Source organism: Triturus cristatus, chromosome 7 (assembly GCF_964204655.1).
Source record: "Triturus cristatus chromosome 7, aTriCri1.1, whole genome shotgun sequence".
Taxonomy (NCBI): Eukaryota; Metazoa; Chordata; class Amphibia; order Caudata; family Salamandridae; genus Triturus; species Triturus cristatus.
Genome location: NC_140590.1, coordinates 181,811,258 through 181,825,094, shown reverse-complemented (window position 1 = coordinate 181,825,094; position 13,837 = coordinate 181,811,258). Strand labels below are relative to the sequence as shown.

At 42.7% G+C, this 13,837-nt stretch overlaps 1 pseudogene across 1 annotated transcript; it reads right to left on the bottom strand.

Moving 5' to 3' along the window:
• Positions 1-11,681: 11,681 nt before the first annotated feature.
• LOC146809172 (luc7-like protein 3 pseudogene) lies at positions 11,682-13,545 on the bottom strand (annotated as a pseudogene). The gene has a single exon (XR_014966340.1). The product of XR_014966340.1 is annotated as a luc7-like protein 3 pseudogene (transcript).
• Between the last annotated feature and the right edge of the window lie 292 nt (positions 13,546-13,837).

Here is a 13,837-nt window from a genome sequence, read left to right as displayed (position 1 = left end):
TAACTTGGGCTTCTACTGGCTCCCCTGCTTTACTGCCAAATACAAACATAGTTCTGAATGTAATTAATCTCTGATATTTACTGGCATCGTAAAACAGTGTGCACCACTGGTTATTGCTACGATTTTGCAAAAGTGTATAGCTAAAGGCTTGGATTCTGGATACTTGTTGGAAACCAATGAACTTTCCCAGACATACTCATCCTTCAGATTGTTCTACAAAAATGTAGAACCAATCTTTCTTTGTCTCGCTTAAATACTATTTTTAAACTCCTTGAAGATTCCAACCTATTACTGAAGCACCCCTTACTACTCCATACTTACTACTCCATACACTAGCCCAACAATCCAGTATTCTAATTTAAAATTAGGCTCAACCAAATAACATTAGAATGGACAGCCCTCTGTAAGTCAACTGTGCAATAACCGCTTCAAGTATAACATATTTGCAAATATATTCTTATTTAACACATGACCACTCTGAATCAAACTAACTCAGCATGCTTTTACCAGTGAACATATTGCTCAAACTTTAGCTCAACCGTGCAGCCCTCTTCTTGCAATACTATGTTCCCACCAATTGTAGGGCTTCGCAACAAACAGTTTTAGGGGTCTGTGGGTATACCTATAGTTTTGAATATATAACATAGAATAGTAAATTAAATAGTCTCACTACGTCAAAACATATGCATGCACACCATTACCCAGGCACGTGCCTTAGCGGCCACTTTAGAATCAGTTGTTTCTATAGAAAAGCCATTTCAAGATTACTGGTGATGCATGCATGTTCATCTTGACTCAAGCGATCAGCAATAAGCAGTGGTAAAGCCAAATGATTGGCCACGTAGTAAAGATATCTATTGGATTGGCCAATCCTTGTTATAGTATTATGGTATTCAACCATACACCAAACCTTTCCCATACTCATTTAACACATCCAGGAAAAAGTCTTTGTCAGCATACACATTTCAAACTGGCCACTTTCAGACCAGGCCTAGAAAAATCTACTCGCTAGGGAACCTCCTAGCCTGATCTGGCAAGAGAGCTCGAGCATGTTGACACAGACCGACCATCATAAGCAGAGAAAACTGGGCCAAGTGGGCATCTAACCTGCCACTTCCTTACCTCAATCTCTCTCACACACTCTTCAGGCTGCTGGAACCACTAAAGGAGGACCAACAGGATCGATCTGCCCAGGCTCCAAAAGTAGCAGGGACTTTCTTCTGTCTGTGAGAACACAAAGCAAACTTCTTAAGGACAAAAGCTACTAAACTGAGACATATATATCATCTTTGGTCTAATGGTTTTAAACACACATATATATATATATATATATATATATAGCATTAAAGACACTGCAGCTTCCAACTATAATTAACTAAGGAACAAAGACTCAAAACTATCTTGTGATCAGTACTTTGATACTGTCACCAGTATTGTCAAGATTACCAACCATGAGGCTCTAGCATAGTCAACTACTGCAGTTAATAATTCACATCGGCAGAACTTGCAACAAAACTTCATTTGACTTATTTTTTGCTACAGGTAAATGGGTATTACATACAAATGCCATGTCAGATATACTTCCAACTGTCCAAACACTTATTTTAAACCTGACCAATATTCTCCGAAAGTAACCACATACTCAGCACATTGTGACAAACCACTACCCTGTACAATTATGAAACCTGCACATGGGGCTGTATTATGCACTGAGGCCACGGGCGCAACAGTCATATGCACGTGCTTGATTGCCCTATGGGCCGTATGGCGTTACAGAAGGGACTGCGGACACTTGTGCAGGCCCTTCCGTAATACGGATAGTGATGACAGACATGTAGAGCCAGTGATATCTACAGAGAGCGTTCCGTCATTTGTATGGTGGGGGAGGTGGCCCCATTTAAATGAATGAATCACTCTTCCTGTAGGTCTGCGTCATATTATGGATGTGTGTGCAGTGGAAAACAAGCCCTTAGAAGGCAAACAAATCATGCAACGCTCATTGCACCCCAAAGAGCAGCCCTCTGAAGAAATGAAAGGGGGGTCCCACGAACCTCCCCAGACATATCCGTGAAGGCAGATTTAGTCACTCACTGCACCCGCCTGCAGGGTCCTCTTTAAATTGCAGGCAGCTGTCATCTGAACAGACAGTCAGAGCGGAATGTATGCAGCAGCTCCACTTTCCACTGAATGGGCTGCCCCCAGGGCGGGTGAGAGCTTCTAGAATCACAGGGATCCACACCCCAACCAGAAGGGCACTCAAAGACTTCACCTCCATTCAAATAGAAAGTTGCTTGTGGTGCCCTAAAGTAAATAGTAACAGTAGGTAGGGTCTTTGCTGTCATTTCAGGTGAATCTTGCACACTGCTATCATGAAGGATGGGCCTGTAATGTGAAATGAAACGGAGTGCCCAATCATCCCACCTACTAAAAATCCAAAGTGGGAGGTGAATCATCCCACTGCGAAGCCATGCAGTAATCAGCCCCCAGCCCATCTACAAACTCATCAAATCAGAGCATCCTCTGCAGACATGTACTGGATTTGAAACAGAGATAACATGCCTGGTAACTGATAGGTAAAAATCAGATACAGGAAAGTACTCATGCCCCATAATGAGACACCAAGACTGGATGATACACAGTAAACCTAAATACAAGAGTAAAGAAGGTATGACGAAAATGTTGCATCCAAAATTAGTTTTTGCCGGAACACTGAAGCAATAGGTACTTGGAACAAGGCACCATATTTGTACAACGGATGGTATTATTACAAAACACAGCAGTGTAATATACCACACAGGGCATTTCTACAAAATATAAAATAGATCGCAGTAAACTTAAATCCCTGCAAGAGAGGAACAGTGAAAAAGCATGACAAACATCCACAGTCGAGAACCCATGTGTCCCAAATGAGTACCACTGCATATAAACTTTAACACCACATAGAAACAAGCTGAACAGCTTTTACAATAAAAAAATAAAATAAAAAAAATACAGAAAGCACTACAAGCAAGATCCAAGTGTATACGTAATGATGAGGTTTCCTTTGTGGTCTTTGGCTCCACAGTGATAACAGGCACAAACATGCATTAACATGCATACGTAGAGGAGTCATGAAGTGGAAGCCATTTTTATTTTAAATTGCCATTCTAAGATGAGAACATCCATCTTGGAGAAATATATTTCAAAAAATATATGTATAGAAAAAGTGTGGGAAAATGCATTGAGTGAAAGGAGCTCCTAGACTCTCCTAAAGCAAAAAAATAAAAGACTATTTAGGGCAAAGAAGGAGGGGTGTAGTATTTTGGGGAACAAGATAGAAGAGCAATGAGAAGAGAGGGGTGAAGAAGTAACCGAGAAGCCAGAAAAGGCGGGGATCAATTAAAACAAGTATTTGCAATGCAATAGATCTCGTATTTACTAGAGTTTAAGCAAATGGCATTGTAAATGACAATGCCTTTTATTTAGGTTTTAAAAACAAAAATAAAAGGCATTGTCATTTGCAATGTCAATATCTCAAACTCGCGTAAATGCGAGACCTATTGCATTGCAAATGCGTGTTATAGGGAGTGTCCAAAATTCGCATTATTTGCATATGCATAAGTACGTGAAATGTTTGAAATGTTAGACGAAATTACACAGAATTATGAGAAATATAAAACTAGCATTTGGCAGTATACTTGAGCGCAAGATGTGTTAGTGCAGAGGTCACGTTTGAGCTGAAAAAAAATCTCCTGGAAAGAAGCAGCCACTCGTGTTCTGGTCGTCTGCATGCTGCCTTTGAGCACGTGCATAAATACGCAGCATGGTGAAATAATTAATTTCTGGAATTTTGTGCTACTATCGTTCCGCAAAATTGCACCTCGTAACAGCATTTTAACCGGGCCTAATATATACCACAACAGAGTAAATAATAATTAGTATTTTTTATTAATAATTAGATCAATAAAACATCAACTAAAATATGATTTTCATGATATCGTAATCCTACAGTAAAGCATAACTTTGAGTTGAGTCGTCCAGAAAGGTTTGTCGCTGTTCGATAAAGAGAAACATGGATTGAGTTTACGAGTATAATTGGTCTTTGACATGAGATGTGCACATTCTCATTACAACACACAGCTAAATGAAATTGTAAACAGTCCAAATGCAGAGGGAAATAAGGACTCCATGCTTTGCAATAAATAATGCTATCCAACAAGGGACACCCAAAAAACCCAGAAAAACGTATTCTGTGAAGTCTGGAAAGAGAAGGTGCAGCAGGTGCAGTGGCACAGCTGTGTATGTGCGTGTGTGAAAGTAATCGCGATCGCATCAAAGCGGCCGTGCAGCCCGCGAAAGTGAAAGCAAACGAGTGCTTTCAGGCCTCCAAATGGTGCGCACGCCTGGCCGACGCACATGCACTGTATTTGGAGGCCTGAAAAGCCACTGTTTGCACTTCCAAAACTCGCTTACTATAAGTCTCGCCAGAGCAGCGCTAAAGCGCTGTCTCAGACGAGACCTAAAAAATATAAATCAACTTAAAACAAGCATTTGCAATGCAATAGGTCTCGCATTAGTAAAAGTTTGAGCTTTTGGCGTTGCAAATAATAATGCAACACCAATAGCTCTAATTTTTAGTACTGTGAGACCTAAGTATGCTACTATGGCACAAATTGCACACAAAGATGACAGGACAATGGGAGTACGTATTTGGTAAACTAAAGATATGTGATTACGAAGTAGGCCATAGAGACAACACATAAAACAAGAGTTTGTACTATTGGCATTGTAAATATCAATGCCTTTTAATTATACATGTTAAGAATGTGCAAGGGGTGCGTAAACACGCACTTTGGGCAGATTTGTGCAGGCATTGCTTGCGAAAAGCAACTCTGGCAGTAACTATGCCTTTTTTACTGCCAGTCTTTCTTTTCGTAAGCAGGGACTATAAGTGCGTGTTTACGCACCGCTTGCAGCTTTTATGAACACATAAATAAAAGGCATTGTCATTACAATGCCAATAGCTCAAATTTTCGCAAATGCAAGACCTACTGCATTGCAAATGCTTGTTTAGAACCCAGAAAGTGCTGGTCACTGTTTTCCAACAAAACATTGATTTTTAAATGAATACGGAGTTATAGCACAGCTTTACAGGAGAGCAGTTACAGTACATTACCCCACCATGTACATACACATGCACACGTAATACTTTTTTACATTTTAAAGAAAGCTCTGGAGGGGTAACGTTGCACCGGCTACTTGTGTATGCAACATAGCTCCCAAAGTTTCAGAATGCTACGTGTGACATTTTTATAATTTCAGTGTAATTATGAGTAACATTCAACGACTATAAGTGACACTTCCCTCTTTCTGCAAGCAAATACATGGCTGCACGTACAATTTTTCAAAAGGTTTCCAATGTTCTATTGCAAAGATCAAATGAAATGTTTGAGATAGAATCTTAGCAGCAGAAGAAGAAAATGTAGTACGGCGGTGCTCTGAGCGAAGGAGGGGCCGATGAGGGGAGGGAAAGCGAAAGCGTGCCATGCGCGCAACCCGTACGCGAGCCCGTTCTTACGGCAGAGCGCTCAGCCACCCACCTGTGTGCCCTCGGAACCTGGGAGAGATCTTGTTCAAGTCTGATGTAAAAGCAGTGCCAGTCGAAGCAGTATTTAAATGCTCCAGCGCGCTCGCTGTGGCCCCGCCCCCTTGTGTATGTCACTGGCCTGGCTCCGGCCGGGTGTCAAGAGGGCCGATGCCTGCGGTACTGAGCCGCTGCTGCCGGGTGGGGGGCGGGGAGTCCGGGGGTCAGAGCCGCGCCATGGAGGTCCGTATGGCCGAGCTCTTCTGCTCGGGCCTGGAGATCAGCGCCGCTCTGAAGCCCAGGGGTAAGAAGGCACCCAAGGGCCGGGGCCGGAGAACCAACAACAACCGGCAGAGCACCGCGACCAGTCTGCCCCCAGAGGTGAGGCGGCGAGGAATGGGGGTGGGGGGCAGAAGTTGCGCTCTTGCCTGAGCTCCGTCCGCGGGAGGGCTGGTTTGTGGGGGCAGGTATCCAGACGTTCTCCTGTTAAAAGAGGATAAACAATGGGAGCAGGAATCACGGGACTGTGGAGGGGACCATGGGGTTAATGGTGATGATAAAAGAATTGAAAGTGAAACTTCATGCTGGCTTGCGAGGGAAGGGGGACAGGAGATGTGCACGCCGCGTGGCTGTAAGCGCGTACACCAACTCAAATCCGCCAAAAGCCTGCGCGTGCACATCTCCTGTCCCACTTCCGAGGCAAGTCAGCAACAATAGATCTCGCTGGCGAAAGCAGCGCTTCGCGCTGCGTTCGCCAGGCGAGACCTAAAAAACGCATGAGAGAGACAGATGTGTAGGGACAGGGAAAGGAGCAATACAGAGTGGGATGCAATGGGCACAGTGTTATGTGAAGGGGAAGCAGCTGAGGTGAAAGAGAAAACCATGCACTTGAGTGAAATGCTGAAATCTAAAGAAGAGTAGTTCAATTAATGTAAGCATTGGAACAACACAAATCATCCAATCGAAGAGATGGAAAAGAAGCTGTGCTTCAGGGGAATGACAAACAAAAAGAGGCAGGAAAAAGATGTACTAAGCAAGCAAGCAAAGGTTAAGTAATGGGCTGACTCAAGGAACAGGAACTGTATACAACAGCATTACCACAGAACCATATAATAAAATTACAAGCCTACAGTACATCGACAGAAAATATGCGTTGTTCCAACAAATCCAAAGCACTGCCATTGAATTACCATAACTTTACCATTCAAATTGAGCTTATGACCCAAAACATAACCATAGGCACACTGCACTGCAGTATGTCCTATGTCAACACCAGAATAGTGCCACAGGTATATCACATTGTGTCAAACTTACGACACAACTTCATTATATCACACTACATTGATCAGTATCACATTCAGAGCATTACCATAGGTCTATAAAACAATATAGCACTATAATAGGGCACTACAGTTTAGTGTAGAACGGAGAACATTAAAAGCGCTGTATTCAACTCAACTGCGGCTGACCCCAGGAAAATGTCAGATCATGGTCAATTGGCCACTTTGATCTTATTGGATCTCTACGCAGCATTTGACACTGTACGACACCCTAATTTGATCAACAGGCTATTCAAGAAGGGCATCTTCAGCGAGGCATTTGGGTGGCTTGGATCCTATGTCAGGTAGGACTATAACAGACACTGTGCCTCCTGTTTTATTCTCAACTACTAACTGCTTGTTAGAAGATCGTGTCATCCTTTAGACTCCCCATATCAATAAATAGATATTTTCACTGACAGAACTTATCTGATTCTTCGACAAACACTTTCCTATTCTGACAATACTTAAATGTCTTAGTATTTCGGTACTGCCCAATCTAACTTTTGGTCTTCAATGTGCACGGTAGAGAGCTGAATGCAGTCTCAACAGCAAAAAGATCACAATTCTCCAGTTTGGCTCATCCCAATCTATTTGATCACAAGCCTGGCTGCCCTCAGAAGTTGAAACACCTACGACTCCAGTATCATCAGCTAAATATTTAGGCAATTTCTTAGACTAACAAGCTCACATTGGAAACTCAAATAAATCATGTCTCAAGATGCTGCTTCATTCTAATTAAAATGCTCAAAAAGATAGTTTAGCTGCTTGCTTTATGCCTGCCCAAAATGGTCATACATTTTCCAATTACTTCCCACCTTAACTTTGCAAAGTCCCGATGCAGAATTCTGCAGCACAGCAAATGCTAGGTATTCCAGTTACTTCCTCTGTCTCTTAACACTTAAAAGAACTACAATGGCTTCTGCTAAAGAGGTGCTTCATCTTCACATTCTTATGTATACTGCATAAAGCATTCTGACATTAGAACCCAATTTAGGACCCAAATTTGAAGCCAACTCATCGTGCTTCTCTGCCAAACTAGTAGCGACCCCCCCAAAATCAAAAAAGGGAAATCTTTGGTGGACAATTATTTTCTTACTACACTTCCACTTATCTTCAGGAAAAAAATGGGAACTTACCTATTTTAATTTGCGTTGATGTTCTGCCCCAACTTTGCAGCCTTCTATTCTATCCCCCCACACCTTAGCTCCAGGATATTTATTTCTCACACTTGACACAACTAGTGAATATAACCAGTACATCCAAGAACCAGAAACTAGTATAAGAGCATTAGATGATTGTGATCCAAAGGAGTATGCAGAACTGTGTGCTACACTCGGAGCCTGACCGTATTTTAACAAAGGTGCTCCAGCCAAAGGAAGCCCAAATTACTAAAGGGATACAAAACGCACCTGCAACATTTTTGAAAGCATTAGTTTAAATACACTTCAAACTCCATCAAATCAATACAAACAAAAAAATATAAACTTATCAAAAATGAATGCCCTGCTCATTTTGCGTTATGCCAAAGCTCTCAAGTCTTCTTCCACTAAGCCTTATGTCCATAACAGCCAATCCAACGATTATCAACTTTCGCACATAAACCACTGGACAAAATGAACAAAGGGGGCCAACTTCTGCAATAGCACTAGAACATGTTTCCAAAGTTTATTAAAATTATCTTCTAATTTGTCTACGGTTTACCTACTTTAGCTTGAAGGCCAAAATAAGAGAGTTGTCAAAAAGGTGTCACTGTTCCTCTGTGGTACTGCATTTCAAATACAAGTCTGACAGTTTCATAAATTTCATTCAATTGTACTACAGTAATAATGCACCATTTGTCTCAAAGACTGGCTTGAATCTAAACTACTAACCAATAAAGAGGTTGCATCTGGGAAAAAGCACATTCCACACACTTGAATAGTGGCAGCAAAATTTGCGTACATCTGCTCCTCTGATCCAAAATCATACGGAAATGGTCTGAATTCTCTGGCTGAATGGCTCAAATAAGCAGGATGAATATGCATCTGTTAACACTTTTTTTGAGTAAAAAAAAAAAAGTGTTAAATTGCAGTCAAGAAAACAAATCAACTTTCAAATTTTAGAATGGAGACATGCTAAACAAAACTGTTAATGAAACAATACCGATCAATGACATTCGGGGAACAGAAGGCACCATTTAACCTTTTTTTTTGCCAAAAGACTAGTGACATTCCAAATGGTCAAATTCAAGGTTCACTAACAAAGAAAGAGATGGTTTACTAGCAAAAAAGAAATGGTTTACTAGCAAAAACAAAACAAAAAAATAAAAACACGGAGGTAGTCACTTCACCTGTTGCAGACCCATGACAATTGCCAACGAAACACAGGGCCACTGGAATTATGCAACGCTGCTGCATTTCTGAATAATTATGGATCTGCCACATAATCCACCATCTGCTGCTTAAACTACATATATCACAGACAAATGTTACTAGCTTTAACAGATCAAAAGTAACTCGAAAAAAGTGACAGATTGTTCAATTAGCTTACCATTTGCCAAGTTTCACTGGCCAGTTGCTAACTGCTTTAGGCAGGTGTCAAATTGGTTTGGATGATGTGCAACTTTGCCTAGATTATATAATTGTTAAAGTGACAATTGAACATGATAAAATCATTTTACAAATTGACGAAGTAATGAAACAACAACGCTACAGGCTATGCCACATTATGTTGTGCAATTTGCCTCTTCTTGCTCCATAATTCTGTCAACCTTACAGAATAGTTTAATCCTCTCCACTGCAGGGTGATTCTATTACCATTAGTAGTAATGTGCAAAACCAGGTGTATTTCTAAAGGAACTGAGAGTGCAAAACTATAATATTACCGTAGGTACACAGGACGACAGTACTCAAACCCAACAGATATACTGGTGAAAAGCTGCTCTACAATCAAACCTTGGCACCGCCATAAAAACACAATATTTTGTTAAGATCAAAATATTATCACAGGAAGAGTGTCAAGATATCAATCCCAAAGAATCATTAGAACATAGCAGTGACCACGGATTACTGTAGGAGCGCTACATTCTAATGTCCAACAAGGAACATACTGAGCCACTGCCAGTCAATCATACAGCCTAAAACAAAAATATGGGACATCCAACTTAGTAGATTATCAAACCAACACGGAAATGTAGCATCAAATACATCGCATTACCAAAGAAAAATGTGTGGCCAGGCAAGAGGATAGTGATAGGCTCACCTTTTTGTAGGGCAAATCTTTCCAAATTTCTGAAAATTTATGCTACTCTTAACATTCTTCCCTTAAAGTGTGGGGTCCCGCAGGGCTTGACCCTCAGCCCAATACTTTTTAACCTATAAATGCACCCATTGGCAGATATTTTTCGGAGTTTGGGCTGTCAATAATATCATATGAAGACAACACGCAAATGGTCACCTCCCTCGCCCCTGGAAATGGCTCACAGTCCCATCAACTATTTCCCTGCTTGGAAAAAGTATCCAAGTGGGGACAAGAGTTCGCCTAATGGCTAGGGCGCTCGACCTCGGACCTGGGGAACTGGGTTCGAGTCTCGGTAATGACGCTGAACTTCCTGTGATTCTGGGCAAATCACTTAATCTCCCCGTGCCTAACAAACAAAAAATTAATGTGTGTCCTCATGTAACGTAACTGGTGCTATGTAAAGCGCTCTGATACCCGACTGGATTTGGGTCAAGTTTGCGCTATATAAAACTCTGCAAAAAAAAAAAAAAAGTGGATGGAGAACTGCTACTTAAAACTCAATGGGAAAACAACTGAGCTGATTAATCTGGGGAACAGACCTGCCCCCCAACCACCAACAGACTGTCCAGAAAGTTTGGGCAATCCACCTATTCCCTCTTTCACTATTAAAAGCCTCGGGCTTTGGCGGGACAAGTCCCTTTCCATGGATACACAGGCCAAAAAACTTGCGTCGACTTATGTTGGCACTCGGAGAACACTCTGTAAAATCCTAGACATTATCCAGAGTGTGGAGAAGAATTGTGCTCCAAGCTCGTTCTCCCCCTGTTGGACTGTAAGAACTCTCTGTACATAGGCTCCCCTAAATAGGTCATAAAAAGGCTCTAGGTTGCCCAGAAGCAAGAATCTTATACAAAGTACCAAAATTTGCCTCAGCAAACAATGCTCTAGCTTCTCTGCACTGGCTCCCCTTTGAGGCAGGATAACATTTTAAACACTGGCACATCGAGGGCTTAACACCAAAGGACCCAATATGATAAGTGCACGCTTGGCCTCTTTCTTCTCTAGTAGGGCTTTAAGATCCTCTACGTGTCGATTCTTGATGGCAAGTAGAATTCAGCTGGCCAGATTGGATGGTAAGTCCTGTTCAGATCTCATCCCCAAACTGTGGAACACACTCCTCATAGATGTAGGATGCCTAAACAATGATTCATAGCTCAGAAAAAGGCTAAAAGCATGGTTATATCCACAATAATAGCCAACCGTGTTTCTCCACTTGTACCGAAGCAACACAATGGCTTAGCCAGCGCTGGGAAAACTATGGGTAGCCATGCGCTGTACAACTCCGCATAGCACAGGTGTATGGTACAAATTTGATAAGAAAAACACTGTACCATGAACTCTTGAAGACCAGTGACCTACTGTATCTAGTAAGACAACCGTTAGTTCCAAAGTACTACAAACCCAAAAAATTATGAACACTGTGCTAAGGTGAACTACCATAATAGTAATGGAAGTCAATACACTCATATTTGTGCATGCCACAAGTACTTCAAACGACAGACCACCACATGCAGATCTTCACCGTAGGAACTGAAGAACATTTATTGGAAAACATGGTGAATTGTTTACATTCTGATGACCTTCAAATATAGAAAAAAAATAAGAGCTTTTCACTTAGCAAGGAGGTATTATCCAAGTTGTACAAAATTAATTTATTTTAACTTGGCTTAAACCAACAAGTGTCAACACTAATGTTTGGGATTCATTGTACAAGTCCGAAGATTGAGCAAAACATTGTGCAAGCCATGGGTTCTGTACATCACTTAGAAAGCTTTGAAAGTCTTTAGGGGACAAGATAGGAGGGCATCCAATTCTCTGATCTAAGAGATCAAATACCAGTCTTGACTGCAGGTAAAAAAAAATCCCTATACAAGCCTTCTAAGCAGCTATACCTTTCCCTCCCCCTCATTTCGAACAGATTTTCAATGTAAGCTTTGTGAGAATGATTCGCCTTCAAAGGCATAGGCCTGTAATATCAGAACATTTCCAATGGGATCAATTCTCATCGGACTCAATTTCACCTTCAGACTTTGTATCGTCACCAGTCCCATTGGCCACCTCATTGTTAGTGCCACCTTCCAATGGTTCACTATTTGTGACTTCACTCAGTTTCTCCCGACTGGCAGAACGTCTACTCCTGTTTTCCTCAGAAGGCTCCTTTTCTTCCTCTTTTGATGCAATTTCTTTTTCGCTCTCTCTACTTTGACTTCTGTTCCTATTAGATCTGCGATCCAAGCTTTTGGGCCTTCGCTCTCGACTCCGCGACCTGCGCTTTTTCTCCATTCGTTCACGGCTTCTTCGACGTTCTCGACTTCTGCTTCGCCTTCGTTCACGGCTGCGGGATCTTCTGGGTTCCCGTGATCCACTGCCCCTCTCATCAGCAGGTCTGCTAGAACGTCTGCCACGAGATCCGCTTCTTTCCCGCCTCTCACGATCACGTGCCTTCTTACTTCCGTTCTCCTTTTCCTCCTCCCCTCGTCGCCTTTTCCTGTCATCACCTCTTCCACGCTCCTTCTCATCTCTGTCCTTGTCTTTCTTCAATCTATTGTCCCGGTCAGGCTCTTCGCTTCTTCGACGCAATTTGTCCCTCAACTCTGTGATAGTTGCTTTAATTCTAGCATAGCCCAGGTGTCTCTTTCCCATGAAGTGATCATCAACTCTGGCTTGTTTATCTCCCACAATCAGAAAGGCCCCACATATTTCACATACTTCCATGGGCTTCTCCTGAGCCGCAATCAACTCCATGGCTGACGGTGTCGACCTGAGATACTCAATTTCTCCCTTAAGCCTTTCTACACGTTTGGCCACGTCCTGGGCCTCTTCCACCTTGCCCTCCGACCCCAGTGCTTCTATGTGCGCCAGGAGCTGATCAATTTTCTGAGTCAGCGCTTGCACTTTTTCCTCATTCCTGCCTGGGACAGGCGCCGAGGCCGGGCCTGGACCATCTTCATCATCCTGCTGACTTTGGAAGAGGGCAACACGGGCATGGCCCCTGCGGATGCGACGCTCCACTTCCACCAGCAGACCCTGTAGGTAGCGCATAAAGTCTCGCTCGTAGCCCATGCGCAGGTACCGTGAGCTCTCCTCGTATTGCTTGCGCAGTGCATCGTCGTGGATCTTCTCGCAGGGCCCCAGGTCTGAGCGCGTGTTGGTAAAGAGTTCTGCGGGGCAGAAGGCGCACAGGTAGAACTTGCAGACACTCTCGTGGTCCCAAGGTACGTCGCTTCTCTTCTTGTCCGGGGCCAGGTCGCGGTCCCGGCCCATGAGCTCATCGAGCAGCTGGGCGGCTGACAGCATTATTCCGACAGGACCCTCCTCTCAGCGTCCGGTAACCGGAGCCCTACTCAGAGCCGAACAAAATGGCGATGTAAATGGCATAAACATAGAAAACGGATTAGAAGAAAACGAAATAAAAATAATTGACGCACAGACACGAGTTGCGGCCATCTTGGAACGGTAGGAAGACCTTTAGTATCTGAACGACAGCTTCTGCTTGGAAATGGAAGTAAAAATACGGCATGCTGGGGCACCAAAAAATAGCGTCCATCTTTGAATGGCTTAGAGTCTGCAGACAAGGGAGCATCTACCCATAGGACACCATGACAATTGTAAAAAATATTAAGAATCGAGAGAAAAATTGTTAATCTAATGTGACGCCGTTGCATAAATGTGC